We start from the raw sequence: 17,971 nt of genomic DNA, 5'->3' as shown, positions 1-17,971 counted from the left end.
TTGATGTCGGATATTAAGTCACCGTTGCTTTCCTGAGGTGGTCCTTGGCTGGCCATCATGCATTCTGCCCTTTTGATACATTGTTGGGACTGTGTTAGGTCATCTGCACATACACTCATGATGTCTTTTTTGGCATCAAGATAATACATGTCCCATAAATGTAGTCAAAACGCATTCCTTCCTTTTCTGCCATATGAAATAGCCTCTGCAAGATGGCTATGTCACTCTCGTTGTTGTTTAAATACTTTATGGAAAACATTTTTGAGGCCCTACAACAAACAACATGGTTATTTTAAATGGACAGTCTGGACACGTCATAAAAGACAGTGTTTGAATGGCCAATAGAAACACAACAAACTCCTTAGCATCATTTATCTCTGAAGAAATGCAAGGGAAGTTACACACTCATATACAAGACTTGGAGTTAAGTGTTGACCGACTCTAGTGTGGAGGATGGTGTGGGACCAACCAGAATTTTCATACAATACCGGTGGAGACCTGAAATGACAGCTTTGGAACAAGGTAGGATGGGAGATGAGTGGACTCAGATGGCCACAGCACGAGGTAGCAGGGACCAGGCGGGGGCAGCAGACAATGGGCACTTAGGACACTGCCCATTTACAAGACCAACTACGGAGGGAGCAGCTGCCCGTGCATGTGTGGCAGGCTGTTCGTTCTGGCATGAGGAGGGGTGTGGGCTTTGCATCCTATCCTGTGACTAGTGGTGGAAAAGGATTACTTTGTGGAGAGGATTAGGGCCACTATGAGACCACAGAGGCTGAGCACCTCCGTGAAGATGAGGATCAGGATCACGAACAGCCGTGGCTGCTGGGCAGTGCCCCCGAACATCAGCATCCCGCACAATGCCAGAAGCCAGGCCACTCAGCCCCACACCTAGGCCAGCACCCAGCTGAAGAAAACTGTAGAGGGTGATGCCATCAGTCAGGGAGTTAGCGATAAGTACGGTCACCACCACGCCGCAGATGGTAATGATCCCAGCCATAAACACAGCCATGATCAGCCCTGGCCTCGTGACCAACATAGCTGCGATACCAGAGCCACTTTTGGCTGTGCCATAGGCGGCTCCCATGGCACTGGACGAGGTGCCTATCACAGCAAAAAAACAAAACAAAACAACAACAACAACAACAAAAAAAAAACGCAGTGTATTGGGGCTGTTCTTGATAGCAGCCACGCTGCAAACGCAGAGTGGGGAGAGGGTAAACTCAGCGGGCGGCAGAGGGCAGCGGCAGGGCTAGGGAGAGCAAGTGAGCAGGGGAGTGATGGACGCGTGGAGGCAACCAGCACATGGGCCTTTGAGAAACGTTTCGTATCCAAACTATAGCAGCCCTTGCCTGACGACATCTCTTAGGCAGCTCAGGCAGATGACCACCTCACATAGGCGTACTCCCACCTCAGGCAACACTGACTCCCCTATGCAGGGAAGGCTACAAAAGACCTACTGCCTCACCTTGTGAGGGAAACCCCCGCCATTCTCAGGTCTGCCCCCACCCACCTTCATCAGGCTCTCCCAAACCCTCAGACCTCCTTCTCCCATTCTGCCCCACAGAGAGCAGCCAACCCGAGAGAGCCATAGGTCTGGAGGTCCCTCTGGCTCTGGGTAGGGGGTGGAGTTTCACAAGGGGTCTTGAGAGAGATTAGCAGGCAGCCTTCATGCCTCTCAGGACAAAAGAGGCAAGTGTTCGTAGATGTTTATGAACCATGGAGTTGGAGTTTGCCTCCCTTTCCAGGCTAAGGAACTGAGATACCCAGCAGGCAGGAGAAGGAAGAAGCACCTGTCAATTAACCCACTTGGCTTAGGAACAATGGGCCGTGGTCTCCTTACAACTGGACTTCACATATAACAGCAGAAATCTGGGTGTTGGTGAGCTGGCCTTTGGGTCAGCTGGAGGATTTGGCCTTACCAAGAATTGGGGCTGGACTGGCCCAACACTGTTCTGTTCTGTTCAGCACCTTCAAAAAGGCTGAAGCAATATTCCATCTTAATGTCCCTGGTCCTCCTCTTGAAGGGCAAATCCTGTCCCTAGCCTGAGTGACACCTGTGTGACCAGTGTGGAACTTTCTTTTCAATTCCGAAGACCCAGGTCCTGCGACCCATGAGAGTCTAGTAGTTCTGACTGGGAGTGTGAAACGTTTTAATCAGAAATCTCCTGACTCTGGCTGAAGGGGACCTACCAGTCAGGAGCTCAATCCTTCATAAAGCCGGCACCCCATCTGTTCTTGCATGGCTCTCTTGTCTGGGTTCACTCCTTCCAAGAACACCCTCCTGAGATCCAACTGTTTGGAGGGCATTCTTCACCCTGAGCTGGGCTCTGCTTCACTAACCCCTCCCCAGATCTGCTGGCTTCTGAGACCACAGACTCCATTTTCCACTTTGCTCCAAGATGTTCCTGCAGAGTCTTTGGAGTCAGGTTCTGGTAGGAAAGAATACTGAATCTTAATCCAGTGACAGGAGAAGTCAAGACCCACCCAGATGATGTTAGTAGGCCCTCAAGACCCACCCAGATGACATTAGTAGGCCCTCAAGGCAAAAAGAGTTCACCAGCTATGTCTGAACTTTGAGGAAAACCACACAAAACATAAGAATCATGGTTTCCTACCCCCAAAGTTTATACCCAACTAAACTATCCACCAAGTCAAATAATAAAGATATTTTCAAATGTACAGGTTCTCAAGAAATTTGTTTTCCATACCTGCTCCTGTCTCCTGAAATTGCTGGAGATATGTTTGACCATTAAGAGGAAGAAAGCCAAAAGAGGAAGATCTAGCTTACTTGGGTGTGCTGCCTAGTTTTGTGTCAACTTGGCACAAGCTAGGGTGACTGGAAAGGAGAAAGCCTTAATTGAGAAAACACCTCTGTAAGATCTGGCTGTAAGGCATTTTCTTCTTACTGTTTGATGTCAGATAGCCCAGGCCATTATGGGAGGGGCCATTCCTGGGCTGGTGGTCCGGGGTTCTAAAATAGACTGAGCAAGCCATGGGGAACAAGATGGTAAGCAGCACCTCCATGGCTTCTGCATCACCTCCTGCCTCCAGGCATCTGCCCTGCTTGAGCTCCTGTCCTGACTTCCTTCAGTGGTGGACTGCAATGTAGAAGTGTAAGCCAACTAACCTTTTCCTCCCTAAATTGCTTTTGGTCATGGTGTTTCATCACAGGGATAGAAACCCTAACTAAGATACAGGAGATACAGGTGTGCACCACACAGGAAAAGGAGGTCACCAGACTGGCCCACTCTAGATTGCAGCTGAGAAAATACAATTTGCCTCTGAGCATCCAACGGGTGTCCCGACAACTTTCTAGACTCCAAGATGAGTGGTTAGCAAAGATAGACATCCCACCAAAGAGAGCAGCACCCTCCCCCCCAAGACACCAGCTTCAGAGGGGAAGCCCACTGGAAGCAAGGAAATATTAGCTGCTTATTCTAAACAGTTTATGGGTGTCACGGTGACCTAACAAAGCAGTGCTCTCATTGGTCAGAGCCTGGGAGGAGCAGGGCAGGCACAGTCCTGGCCAAGTTCTCCTGAACCACAACAGAAGGCTGAAACTGAAGCTGTGGCCTGACAAGTCTTCAGAGGTATGGAGGCCAAGAGCTTGGGTTCAGACTTTTATTTTTAGGGGCTTGGTTGGTAAGTGCTTCCCTTGCAAGCTTGAGGGCCTGAGTTCAGTCCCCAGAACTCACTATTTATCTATCTATCTATTTATTTATTTATTTACTTTTAATTATTTATTTTATTTGCATTGCTGCTTTGCTTGCATGTATGTCCGTGAGAGCGTGTCGGATCCTCTGGAACTGGAGTTACAGACAGTTGTAAACTGCCATGTGGGTGCTGGGAATTGAACTCAGGACCTCTGGAAGAGCCATCTCTACACTGCTGAGCCATCTCTCCAGCCCCAGAACTCACATTTTAAAAAGCCAGGCATGGCCCTTGTAATCCCTGGGGCTTGAGGATCAGATGTTGAGTCTCTGCTTGTGTTGTTTATAACTGGACTTCAACAAGGGCAGTGGTCTCAACCTTCCTAACGCTGCGACCCTTTAATACAGTCTTTGTCTTGTAGTGACCCCCAAGCATAAAATGATTTTCATTACTACTTCATAACTATAATGTGGCTACTGTCACGAATTGTAGTGTAAATATATTTGGAGATAGAAGTTTGCTGAAGGGGTCACAACCCCCCAAGCTGAGAACCACTGATTTAGAGGTTTCCCTCCTTTAAAGGAAAGTGGAGTGTCTTCAGGACCTTTCCCAACTCCAGCCAGCTGGGAGAGGCGAGGTTGCTGAATCAGTGCATCATGTATCACAAGAAAGCCTCAAAACAAAATGGCAATAGCATACGACAAGAGCATGGGACCATGTTCCTGTGGGCACACGTGGCAGCCAGATCACCTTGAACTCTTATGTTGAGACAGAACCCAGCACCCTTCCAGTCTGACCCACTGCCATCTTTGCTCTGCTAGATGAACCAGAGTCCTGTGGATTAGGTGAGGCCCTGCTGTGACTGGGGCTGCATGGTCACAGGAGGGGACTCCTGGGGAGGGACTCACAGGAGGGCACCTTCCTCTCTGCCTCCTAAACCTGTGACAAAAACTGGAGTTGACACCGTCCTGTTGGCTTGCAGGGGACCATTCATAGGCAGCAAAGAAAATCCACAAAAAAAAAAAAAAAAAAAACTGGCTGAAAGTAGAGAAGGACAGCTAGGTGGGGGGGGGGGTGGGGTGTCACCCTAAGCCGCTGCATAAAACCACCCATGGCTGTCTTTGTGGCTGGACAGTAACTCCCCGGTAGCCTGGTCAAGCCAGCTGTAGTCACAGGAACTTTGTAAGTCCTACAGCTTGGAGATCTTTGCCGGCCACGCTGGGCTCCAAGCTGCTGCCAGACCCAGGACCTCAGTGTCCTCCCAGCTGGGTGCAGAGGTCTTGGCTCATCTGAAGCCACCAGCCAGGCAAGCTGAGGACCGCCAGGCAGCCACTCCTCCCCCAGGTCAGGGTTTATCAGGGATCTACTGTCCGTGAACCCTCTGGACTCTGCTAGCTTATCTGCAGATAAGCTACTGTCTCTAACAGTCTCTCTACACCATCTTTGTGTGAATCAAATCAGATAATGGATTATTTGAAAGCAGACTGTGTGTCAATTTACGGGACTAGAAAGTGGGTTTGTTTGGCTGAATGAATGCGTATCTCCGTAATCCGAGAACCTGAGACAAGGCCCAAGACCCGGCAGATGCTCTGTAAACACAGGGGAGAATGTGAGCTGTGGCCAATCAGGGCACTGCAATTCCTTCAAGTCACAGGGATTGGCTGACAGATTGAAGAGCCGGATACAAACTGGTCAGAGCGAGTCCAGGGCTGAAGAGCAGCTAAAATGAGGTTAGGGTCCTACTCCGCACTCCACCAACGTACATGTGTGGGTCTGTGTATCGGCCGGAATGACCGAGCTGCGAGGCTTCTCCAGGGCGGACCCCAAAGAGGAGGCAGATTCCGAGGACAGAAAACAAATAGGGTTTGATGGTAGCTCTCAAGACGCTCCTAAAGAGCACCCAGAGTCTTCAGCGACTTGCAGCCCTTGTTCAGTTTTCCCTGGACAGGATTTGTGACTCCTGGTGATGTAATAGCCAGGACAAGGTGGGCTGCCTCAGACCAGTGTGGACAGGCAGGCACTGCCAGTTGGAACCAAACACCCATATCCTGGGTCTGGCTCCCCTGTGGTCCAAAATATTCCCTGTTAGTGTTGGCATCTCCTTGGAGAGTGAAGAGGCAGGACAGGCAGGGAGCATTGTGCTGGGGTGAGAGCCTTGGAGGAGGAGCACTGGAGCTAGGGTACCTTGGGGTAGACCAAAGCTTGAGCGAGGAGTCCTGGCCAGTCATTGGAACCATACTGTCCCCAAGTAGATGTCTGACCCTTGGGATGCAGCTCTTTTTCTTTGGTGTTATTTAAAGAGTGGGTTTAGCAAACAGCTCTTCTGGTGGTGAGGGGCACATCAGGAATGTGCGATGCAGCAGTGTGCCAAGGCACCTCTGAAAACCCAAGCCAGGAAGGCGATGGGTCCCTCACTCCTTGTCTGCTCCCACTTTCTTTGTGACCTGTGGCCACACTGTGGCCTAAACTCAAAACATCCTTCTATCTGAACCCATGGGGCCCTAACAACTGTGGACAATGGTCCTTAGGAGCATATGGAGGAAGCCAAGCCTGAGCCAGCTTGGTCCCCTGCTTACACTGTCCATGTTGAGGGGTGCACAGGATGTGGGGAACCCTCACATTCTTCTCCCAATGACCATTGTAATATCAATCATGTCCCCAGAGTCCCTAGGCTCCCCAGAACTCTGTGTCCTTGAACATGACTGAGCCATCCCCTAGGCATTCTGGGTCTTTCCCTAACATGTGACCTGGTGGAGATCAGTCCATGGGGTGAGGTGACCTCTCCCAATGGGACTTTGAAGTTATCTCTCCACTTGAACTCCGAGAAAAGCTTGTGACACATAATGGTGGGTTCTCAGAAGCCCGAACCCCTTTGTTTGGCACATGGATGTCCCATCTCCTCTCTGCAGCAGAACAGCGGGACCCTCATCTCTGACTGGGTCCAATTATGGCCTGCAGAAGGAGGGGCAGCCTGGGCTCCCAGGTGTGGGGAGGTGTGGTCAGTACCTCTCACTCTCAGACTTCCTCCGGCCTCTGCGGGAAGCCTGACCGTGCCAACCAGCACTTGTGGCACAGTGGCCTGGGTTGCAAAATATATCCGGCATGGCAGTTGGCAGAGTTATGCAATCGCCCCCAACTTACGGAAACCACCTTGAGGTGCTCCCGGGGAGCAGAGGTGGATGGCCGGGCCAGACGGCTGGCTGCAGGCCTAATGTGGTAGCCGGCTTCTTAGAAATCCCAGAGCTCACCTTATAGATGTGGAACTAACCCTTGACAGGGCCAGAGAGCATGCTCCAAGGAGTGCTGGTGATCAGCTGGAGAGAGGGTTGCATCAGGGGTCATGACCTTTCACCCCTTCCTCAGGTGACACAACAAGTTTCACACGGGCTTCAGGTAGCAAAGAGGTTTAGACAAAAGTCCCACAGAGACTGGTCCCAGCTCCACATTTGGAGCACTCTGTTCAGAGCCTCCACAGCAGGAGGAAAGAAAGATGGGCACAAGTCCACATGGTGACAGGAGGTTTATCCATCCTGCTGATATCCTGGGATTCATCAAAGCACTATCGAGATGTGTCCTGGACAGCCACACCTACGGCACCTGCATGGTCAGTCATTCCTGAGAAGGCTGTTTGGCACAGCCAGAGGGATTCTGGAACTAAGTGAGGGTCTCCCAGTCCTCCACCCACCCCATCCTCTCCCACATCTCCCCACAAGGGAAGAATGGCCCTGATTGGGATAAAGTCCAGTTTACCTAGAATGGGACTCCATCCCTGCTTTGCCCCAGGTGCCCTGGGTGTCATGGCCTTTTTTCAGTTCTCAGTTCTCTGAGGGTGACATAGGTGAAAGACATGAGAGAAAAAGCTGGCCTTGTTCCAGTTCCATCCCCCAGCTGCCTCCATCTCAGACTCCAGGCCCTGAGGCTGGGGGAGGTGCCGTGACAGGAAAGCCGGCTCTTGGGGGCTCCTCAGCCCTATTGAGGGAGTGATTCTGTGTGAATTCGCATTAGCCATCTTATAACATACTACACTTGCTCTCTCTACTCCACGGTGTATCTGAGGCCAACCTGTTAGCATACACAGAGCCAGTCTGTTTGTTTCGGCTCCTGTGTTGTTTAGTGAATGGATGTGTCAGGGTTTATTTAGTGCTGTCCCAGAGGACTAGACACCGAGGTTAATTCCACTGTTTCACTCTCACAAACAATGGAAGTCTTCAGCGCCTTCCAGAGTTTACAAAATTGCCTTAGAGAACCCAAACCCTGGAGTCCCTCTGTCAAACAGGGTATGCATTTGTTATTTTAATGGATATAGGAAGATACAAATTCATTGAGAAAATTGCAATAAGCTTTTCTTTTTCTTTCTTTTTCTTTTTTCTTTCTTTTCTTTCTTTTTTTGCCGTTCTTTTTTTTTTTCTTCTCTCTCTCTTATTTATTTATTTATTTATTTATTTATTTATTTATTTTGAGATAGACAGGGCTTCTCTGTGTAGCCTTGGCTGTCCTGGACTCGATTTGTAGACCAGACTGGCCTCGAACTCACAGAGATCTGTCTGCCTCTGCCTCCCAAGTGCTGGAATTAAAGGCATACACCACTTTGGCTGCCCAGCACAAGCTTCTTTCTTCTTTCTTTCTTTCTTTCTTTCTTTCTTTCTTTCTTTCTTTAAGATCTGCATTATTTCAACAATTTATAAATTCTTTTTTAAAGAGTTATTTATTTTATTTATTGTATATGAGTGCTTTATCTGCAGAAGAGGGCATCAGATCTCATTACAGATGATTGTGAGCCACCATGTGGTTGCTGAGAATTGAACTCAGGACCTCTAGAAGAGCAGGTGGTGCTCTAACCACTGAGCCATCTCTCCAGCCCCAGCTTCTTTCTTATGCATAATGCTTTGACATTTCATCCAAATCGTAGCATCCCTCTTTATAGCTGCCTAATATTCTCTTGTACAGATGAACCATTTTCGTGAGATAATTATGTGTATTTTGTCCTTTTATTCCCGTTGAATCTTGTTAGGCACAAAGTTGTCTTGTTCTAGTACATTTTTTGTTATTTTCAGTTATATGTGTCTGTGTGGGGGTATGTCTATGTGAGTGTGGGTGCTCTTGGAGGCTAGAGGCACTGGGTCTCCCAGTGCTGGAGTTACAGGCTGTTGTGAGCCACCTGGTGTGGGTCCTGGGAATCAAACTCAGGCGTGTTCACTGCTTCGGTTTCCCTCCCCCAAGTCGGCCTCCTTCAGACTGAGCACTGTGTTAGGGCCATGAAGAGCGAGACTGCAGATGACTGAAGAGAGCAGTGGAGCTCCTGGGCCCCAGCTTTCAGCTGTCCTGGCCTGCTGGCTCATTAAAGTGTGGGAAGGTCAAAGTAAATGATTGCGTTTTATTTACTGTTAGTGTCTGCATGTGTGTGTAAACATAGGTATGTATGCGCCACGGTGCCCATGTGAAAACCAGAGGATTTCTAGGTGGTGGCTGTCTCCTTCTACTGGGGGCTCTGGATGGAATGCAGGTGTGTGGGCATTCTGCTTTTATTTTTGGCCTTTGGCCTCTGTTGTTACCCATGTATAGTCACAGGACATTTGGGCTACAGTGGACCCTACCTGCACCATACATTGATAATGGCACCGACACTGTGACTTTTTCTGAGGGCACAGAACAAATGTCTATTTCCCTCAGACAGGGCACCAGTGGCCAAACAAAAAATTCTACACAAATCCTACTCCGTGAACCAATGACTTTGTTGGGATGGCTCGGAGGCACCTGAGTGAGAGGTAAAAACAACACAGGAGCATGGGTAAGGGGTCACTCATGAGAGAATGGATGAAGGCTCACTCACAGGAGCATGGGTGGGGGTCACTCATGGGGGTATGGTTTGGCTTGGTTTTGGCTTTTCGAGACAGGGTTTCTCTGTGTAGCCTTGGCTATCCTGGACTTGCTTTGTAGATCAGGCTGGCCTCGAACTCACCGAGATTCGCCTGCCTCTGCCTCCCGCGCTGGGATTAAAGGTGTGCGCCACCACACCCTGCCCCACTCACGGGAGTATGGGTGAGGGGTCACTCACAGGAGCATGGATGAGGGGACACTCACAGGAGCATGGGTGGGGATCACTCACAGGAACACATATGAGTGGTCACTCACAAGACCACAGGTGAGGGGTCATTTACAGGAACATAGCTGAAGAGTCAGTCACAGGAACATAGGTGAGGGGTCGCTCACAGGAGTACAGGTGAGGGGTTACATGCAGGAACACAGATGACTCAAAAACAGCCAGATCACTGGAAAGTCATACTGCCATCATGGGTGACACCCTCATGGAAGCTGCATTCCGGAATCCCACCTTCAGCTAATTTGCATTTCCTATGTACTCAGCACCCACTCCCTAAAGCCACAGGCTGCCGGAAGCTGGAGGTAAACGGAGGGTGGAGATCTGGAGCCGGTCAAGCCCTGTTTGTACCACAAAGTTCAGCAGCTCCATTGCCATCTGCACAGACCAGCTACCGGGCCAAGAGATCCCTAGGTCACTGTAGAAACCTCTGCTCCACCATCACCACCTGGAGGATTAGGCTATGCACGGAAGAGCCACGGCTTCTGTCACGTGGCGATAGTACATAATACAGCTGTGCACTTCATACTTGATGATTCTGGTTGCAAATCTATGTCACTGGTTCACACAGTTGCTGTATTAGGCTTCAAGGCATCATGACTTTGAGGGGGTCCTTCAGAGTCTGGTGAGGTGGTGTTATTATTGTCATGTGGGATGGCAATTATGAAGACTAAGGACAGTGGTCCCCACGGTTATTTCTAAGTCCAGTAATATAAGTCCTAACCCTCTCTTAAAGATTCATCTTTTTTTTTCTTTTCTTTCTTTCTTCTTCTTCTTTTTTTTTTGTTTGTTTGTTTGTTTTGTTTTTTTTTGTTTGTTTGTTTGTTTTGTTTTGTTTGAGACAGGGTTTCTCTGTGTAGCCTTGGCTGTCCTGGACTCACTTTGTAGACCAGGCTGGCCTCGAACTCACAGCAATCCACCTGCCTCTGCCTCCCGAGTGCTGGGATTAAAGGCATGCGCCAACACGCCCGGCTCACCTTTATCTTTAAGTGTGTGTCTCTGTGTGGGTTTCTGTCATCAGAGGCCAGGAGAAGGTGTCAGATCCCCTGGAGCTGGAATAGGCAGTTGTGAACCGCCTGACATGGGTGCTGAAGATCAAACTGAGGTCCTCTGTAAGAGCAGAAAATATCTTTAACTGCTGGCATATCTCCTCAGACGGTTTCTCCTCTTAAAGCTGGTGTGGTGGTGCTTGCCTTTAATCTCAGCACTCAGGACACAGAAACATAGATCTCTATGAGTTCCAGGTCAGCCGGAGCTACATAGTGAGACCCTATCTCCAAACAAAACAAAACAAAATAAAACAAAACAAAATGGCATGTGGTGGTACACTCCTTTAATCCCAACACTCAGGGAGGCAGAGGTAGGTGGGTATCCGTGAGTTCAAGATCAGCCCGCTGTACAAAGTGAGTCCAGGACAGCCAGGGCTACACAGAGAAGCCCTGTCTCAGAAAAGCAACAAACAAACAAAAACAAAAAACAAAACAAAACAAAACAAAAAGCAAAACAAAATTCAACCTAGCTAAAAAGCATTTATTTGTTTACATATTGTTATATGAGGCAGGCCTCTACTGCGCGGAATTGCCTCCCCAGTGCCCTGGATCAATTCTGCCTCATGCACAGCCCACGCAGACTTCTAGTGGCAGCTGTTTGCCTGACACGTTTGCTTCCATCTTCTCTAAAGTGGACCTCCGTTATACAATGTGTAGTTGGGCTTGTTTCTCTGTGTGACCATCTCTGGTGTTCCCCCACTGGGCTGTACTGGATAGCCCAGGTCCCCACAAACACCATGCCAGCTTACTATCAGTGAGTCTCCCCATGGCCGGACCGTCTCTGACTTTTGACTGGATTGTCTCAACTCATTCTTAAATAAATAAAGTGACTGGATTTGTATCTGACATTTTTGTAATTTATTTTCTGTCTCTGCTGTCCTTTTTTCGTCTTTGCTCTTTTCCTTTGTACGAATTGTAAAATTTGAATGCAGTATAAGCCAGGCAGAACACTGTGTTTTAAACACACTGCTTTGTACAACTGCTTAAGAGAAAATGAAGAGGAGTGTGCCTGTGGTCCTCGTGGACTTCACTTTCAATTGCATTAAGTACAATTCTACTTCTATTAAAATGGCTTTATTACTTTATTGGTTCTCAGGCTTTTGTTTTGTGAGTTTTGCTCACTGTCTGCAGTCTCCTGTGTCTAGCCTGGAGCACTTCCTGCCTTGTTTCTTCTAAGATGGGTCTGCGATCCACAGATCATCTCAGGATCTGCTTGTGTGGAAATGTCTTTACCTTGACTCCCATCTCACTTAAGGCGCTGGCCTGTCCCAGGACTGCCCGAAGTCTCTCTCTCTCTCTTCCCATAACCCTGTCCCCCAGTGGCAATGTAGAGATTTCTCTAAAGAAAGCAGCCCGCTTTTTCTTGCTGGCAAGACTGTTAACTGGTTTTGGCTTTGCAGTTTCGCCCCTGACATGTCTGCCTCGTGAGTTGCCTCAACAGTCCAGTCTGGAGATGAGTGAGCTGTCGGAACACTGGGAAGTTTTCAGTAGTGACGGAAGAACATATTTTCTTCATTTGTCTCTCCTCTCTCTGTCTGGAATTTCCATCGTGCAAATGCTTGTGTGCTGCGATTTCTCAGAGGCTCGGTGTCTTTTTCTTCATTCTATTTTTATACATTATGTAAAATGTAAAATAATCTATCAATCTGCCTTCACATTCACCAATTCTCTCTTCAGCCACTGAAAAGCCTACTGTGGATGTTCTCTGGCGTTTACCTTTTCATTTTGTTTGCGTTTGTCTTTTTAAACATTTATTTGTGTCCATCCGCATATGCCACATGTGTTCAAGTACCTGCAGAGGCCAGAAGAGGGCGCTGTTAGACGCCCTGGAGCTGGAGTCACATGCAGTTGTGAGCCACCAAGTGTGGGTGCTGGGAACCGAACTCTGGTCCTCCAGAAGAGCAGCAAATGCCCTGACCCCGTCGCTTATCTCTTTCAACTTACTCACTTCCGTTTGTTTCAAGTGCTGGGTTTAAACCAAGGCCTCATTGCAAAACGCTGGTTAGAGCACTGACCTATGTCCCTAGCTCTCTATTGGCTTCTTTTAAAAATGTATTGTGTCCTCATTGACACTATCTTTTAATGTGGCATTGCCATGATGCGTGCCTGACATTGTGGCTTCTCTAGTTTGTTTTTTTTTTTGTTTTTGTTTTTGTTTTGGTCTTTTTTTAAAATAGGGAAACATTTTGTCTGTTAAATTCTGTTTTGTTTTGTTTTGTTTTTTGTAGGACAGGGTTTGTCTGTGTAACAGCTCTGGCTGTTCTGGAACTCGCTTGTAGACCAGGCTGGCCTCAAACTCACGAAGATCTGCCTGCCTCTGCTTCCCAAGTGCTGCTGTTAAATTCTGAGTACTGACCCTAAGAGGTACTCTTTGTTGGCACCATCTTCCATTTCTCCACACTTTTTTTTTTTTTGCTTGAAATTGGACATTTTAGACAATATGTTGCTGCAGCCCCAAGTACTGCCTCCTTGTCCCTCAGCTCCACACCAGGATTTGTTTGCTGCTGAGTTGGGAGTATCATCCTGCTAAAATCACCTTGCCACCTGCACAGCTCTCTCCCCACTTCTCTCTATTCTGGGTGGCTGCTGTGGCCATGCCCAAGGTTTCCCTTGGAGAGACATTGGCAGGTCTGTTGTCTTTCCCCAACCACGCAGAGAGCCACTGAGTCACCGAGCCACCGAGCCACTGAGCCACCGAGCCACTGAGCCACCGGATTGAGTCTTCAGCAGTGGTCTGGGTGTGCATTGCTTCACACTCTGACTCAGTCAAATGCAGGCTCCTCTAAAACCATGGTGTGCAGTTTAAAAAAAAAAAAAAAAGGTTACCTTTGCCCCCATCCGGCCTGTCCCTTTACCTCCAGCTTCCAGGAAGCACCAGAAGCTCCAGGCTGTGAGGCCTGTGACGTGTCTTTGTTCCCTAGGGCCCTGGGTCAGTGGATGGCCTATGACTTGGTGAGTCAGTGAGCAGAGCCCAGCTCCCGCCACCAAATGGGCTCTTGTCTTGCCCTTTCCAAGAACAGAGTAGGCAGACAGCAAAGAGTACAAAACTCAGGCTTTAACAACTGAGAAGAGTAAAACAGATTGTCTCTCAAGTGACCCCATCTCAGTTTCAAGGGAGTCTTAAAGCAGAGTCCAGTCTTCTGCCAGAGCTGGCAACCAGCAGCCTGGCCCTGGAGAATCGAGACCTCAGACACATCCACATCTATTGAGAAATAAACTGTCTCTGATTGGCTGATAGTGAGCAAAGAATAAGGAGAGATTTGCAGCCATTCTCGCTCATGATTGTAACTTTGAAGGCTTGCTGCTTTCCCACCTGGGGGCCCTGGCCAGCAATTTCCTTCAGCTGAGGTTTGCTTCTTTTACAGCTGCTGCTGTATTGATTGACAGCTGTCAGTAAGCCATAATTTGCCTTCTGGGCTTGAGTTCACCAGTCATACAGTGGGGCACATGGGGCAGGTAATTCTATATTGGTGGTCCCGGGGAGCTCTGTTTTGGAGCTGTATTTACCATAGGCTGTCCACCTCTGCACTTCACAAATATAAGACTGTTTTTTCTCTGGTTTCCCTGTATAGGCCTGGCTGTCCTGGAACTCACTCTGTAGATAAGACAGGCCTCAAACTCTGAGATCTCCCTGCCTCTGCCTCCGGACTGCTGGGATCAAAGGTGTGGGTTACCACATCTGGCTTCATATCTGTGGGGTTTTTTTGTTTTGTTTTGTGTGTATAGTGGTGGTGTTTTTGTTTGTTTGTTTGGTTTGAGGTTTTTTGAGACAGGCTTTCTCTGTGTAGCCTTGGCTGTCCTGGACTTTGTAGATCAGGCTGGCCTCAAACTCACATCTACCTGCCTCTGCCTCCCAAGTGCTGGGATTAAAGGAGTGCTCCACCATCTCCCAGCTTGTCTTTTTTTTTTTTTTTTAAGATTTATTTCCAGGTGGTGGTGGAACATGCCTTTAATCCCAGTACTCAGGAGGCAGAGGCAGGCGGATCACTGCAAGTTTGAGGCCAGCCTGGTTTACAAAGCAATTCAAGGACAGCCAAGGCTACACAGAGAAACCCTGTCTCAAAATACCAAAAAAAAAAAACCAACCCATTTTTAAAATTATGTATACAGTATTCTACCTGCATGTCACTTCTGCACTTCAGAAAAGGCCACGAGATCTCTTAGGCTATTGTGAGCCATTATGTGGTTGCTGGGAATTGAACTCAGGACCTTTGGAAGAGCAGCCAGTGTTCCTAACCTCTGAGCCATCTCTCCAGCCCCTCACATCTGTCTTTTAAAAGCAGTATTACTTAGGAATTTTCTCTTCCTTGCAGAAAATCTCATTTTTAACTAATACACCATCTAAGATAATGCCACTCCTTCAAGCAGCACCCACTCAGAATGCCTGTCCCCATAGTGGCTGGAGGAAGACAGCCTGCAGGAGCCGCGATGGCCTTTCTAAAGCCTTAGTAAAAAAAAAAGCAGGCAGCAATGGAGGGAGAAGTCCTATCTAGCACCATGTGCCCCCTGGTTCTGTCTGAACTGCCTCCTTTGCGGTTAGCATTTGAGTGGCAGATCTATCGCTTGCTTTAAAAGCCCCTGACTAGCTGGGCGCAGTAGTGCACGCCCATAAGTCCCAGCACCCAGGGAGGCAGAGATAGACAGATTGCTGTGAGTTCATGGCTAGCCTGGTCTACAAAGCAAGTCCAGAACAGCCAAGGCTACATAGAAAAACCCTGTCTGGGAAAAACAGAAACAAACAAATAAAAGTCACCTTCCCCCATTTCCTACTTTTTTTCAGCAGTGCAAAGCATGTTCATGTACCAGGTGCTACTGGAGTCTACTCAACAGAATGTGGTCTCCACCTTCCAGGGATCCACAGCCTGGGGGAGACAGACATCTGCCAAGTCAACTATGGTGGAACAGGGGGCTCAGATGTGGCCATTGGGAAGACTGCTGGGAACAGAGGGCAGCAGCAGGGCCTCCATCCAGGATCCAGCCAGAAGCAGAATGCTCCAGGGGCCTGCACAGAACACTCTTCCATCCTGAAAGTCACGAGGAGGACCTGGGGCTTTGGGATGAAGAGTTCACCCTCACTCCCTTAGGGCAGGTTCCTGTCAGAGCAGGAAGCAGAGAGAGAAGAAAGAACCTCTTCATGACTCTAAGGTCAACTGTTGGGATTAGAGTTTTGTTTTGTTTGTTTGTTTGTTTTCTACGCCTGATAATGAGCTGGAGACCTGTTACATTTATTAATAAGCTTCAGAGCACTATGGCTGGGCAGGTATTAATCTATTCCAACCCATCTATCCTGGCTACTCCCCAGCCATGTGCCCCATGCTACTTGCCATCAAGGCACTCCTGTTCCATCTTTGTCCTCATGGCCTGGGAACCTTCTTCTCCTCTCTCTCTCTCTCTCTCTCTCTCTCTCCCTGGGACCCTCAGACTGACAACAGAAGTTATTGGCTATTCAGCTATTGTTTATTAACCAGTCAGAGATAACTGGGGAGTCATTTTTACACAACATTGAAGCAGGAGATTCCTCAGTAGCACTGACAATACCTAACAGAATAGAATCTGTTAGCATTTAGCTCACTGCCAGTTCATCAATTAACAACTGAATATGTAGAGACATACCTTAATGCAACTCGAATGATGCTCACTTCTACTACATCTCCCCCTCTTAATCCAAGAAGTGGCTTTTTCCTTAACATCAATAAACTATATACAATAAGAACAATCATGAACACTGTCATGTAAGAATTACATCCACAGCTGGGCATGGTGGTGCACGCCTTTAATCCCAGCACTTGGGAGGCAAAGGCAGGCTGTGAGTTCAAGGCCAGCCTGGTCTACAAAGTGAGTCTAGGATAGCCAACTCTACACAGAGAAACCCTATCTCGAAAAAAAAACAAAACAAAAACAAAAAAGAATTACATCCACAAAGTCTAGTTCACTTGTATTTGGCAGCCTTGGAAAGTGTATTCCATTATCAATCTATCTTGGTGAGTCCAGAGTTTTCTACCTAAATCATTTTTTAGGTGCAACTTTGATGTGTCTCAAAGGGCTGGGGGAGCAGCAGGGAGCAGGGACAGAAGGCTTCATGTTGTAAATCATTCTCTCATTACCATCCAAGCCTTTATACCTCTAACTTTTACATCTTGAAATTACCAACCTTAGCTGGGCGTGGTGGCGCACGCCTTTAATCCCAGCACTCGGGAGGCAGAGGCAGGTGGATCGCTGTGAGTTCGAGGCCAGCCTGGTCTACAAAGTGAGTCCAGGACGGCCAAGGCCACACAGAGAAACCCTGTCTCGAGAAAAAAAAAACAAAAAGAAATTACCAACCTTAAAACACCTCCTTCGACCCTAAACCACTTTCTTAGATCCTTCACAACTTAAGTGTTACAGTTAGTCTAATGGTAAGGCCTAATAAATGTTTATTATTAGTCTTGTACTTATCACAGTGGTGTTATCTGACCAGCTTTTACAACCAATAAAGACACAGACACCTGATGTGTTTTAGAATAGCCTATTTTCACCTGGGGCAAGGCAGATAGTACCTCTTAAGCTAGCTTCATTTATATCTCAGACTCCATCCCATGACATCTGTTTCTAATAGTTTATATTTTATTTACCTCTCATCCATAACCCCCAAATACTTGCTAAGGTTGTTCGTCTGGGCCATTTCTTTCATGTGGGACTTCAGAGCTCCTCCTCTGGCCCACGTGGCTCTTTCCTATCTCATGGCGAGTCTCTTCCTTCTTCCTCCTCCATCCCACCTTCTCCTCTCTCTCAAGATTCTCTTTGCTCGAAGCCCTCAGACCTTCTCTCTGCACCTTCCTTCTGCCTTGCCCGGCGTAAGACTTTTATTCAGCCAATCAGGGAGGCAACTAGATCTTGCAAGCCAGTAATTAGTATCAAAATACATAGCATCAGACCAACCTCCAACACTTAGGCTCATATGTGAGACTGTAACTATCTGTTTTTCAACCCAATCAGAGACCTGAGAAGGATAAATATTACCTGAGTAGACAGGAAGTGTAGAGCAAGCAGTTCTCAAAACTATAGAAATGTCTGAGACAGCTGACCCAATATTCCTCAGCAACACTGAGGCATCGTCTTCAGCCTTTTGGCCCAGTATATGACAGACTTTTCTGTAAAGCAGAAATTATAAAGGATTGCTTACCTTGTC

At 48.0% G+C, this 17,971-nt stretch overlaps 1 pseudogene; it reads right to left on the bottom strand.

Annotated features, from left to right (window-relative positions):
- Nucleotides 1-735: 735 nt before the first annotated feature.
- LOC127196825 (V-type proton ATPase 16 kDa proteolipid subunit c-like) lies at nt 736-2,802 on the bottom strand (annotated as a pseudogene).
- Nucleotides 2,803-17,971: the final 15,169 nt, after the last annotated feature.

This window comes from Acomys russatus, chromosome 13, assembly GCF_903995435.1.
Source record: "Acomys russatus chromosome 13, mAcoRus1.1, whole genome shotgun sequence".
NCBI lineage: Eukaryota > Metazoa > Chordata > Mammalia > Rodentia > Muridae > Acomys > Acomys russatus.
Note: the sequence above shows the minus strand (reverse complement) of the source record. Positions and strands in the feature narration are given on the sequence as shown.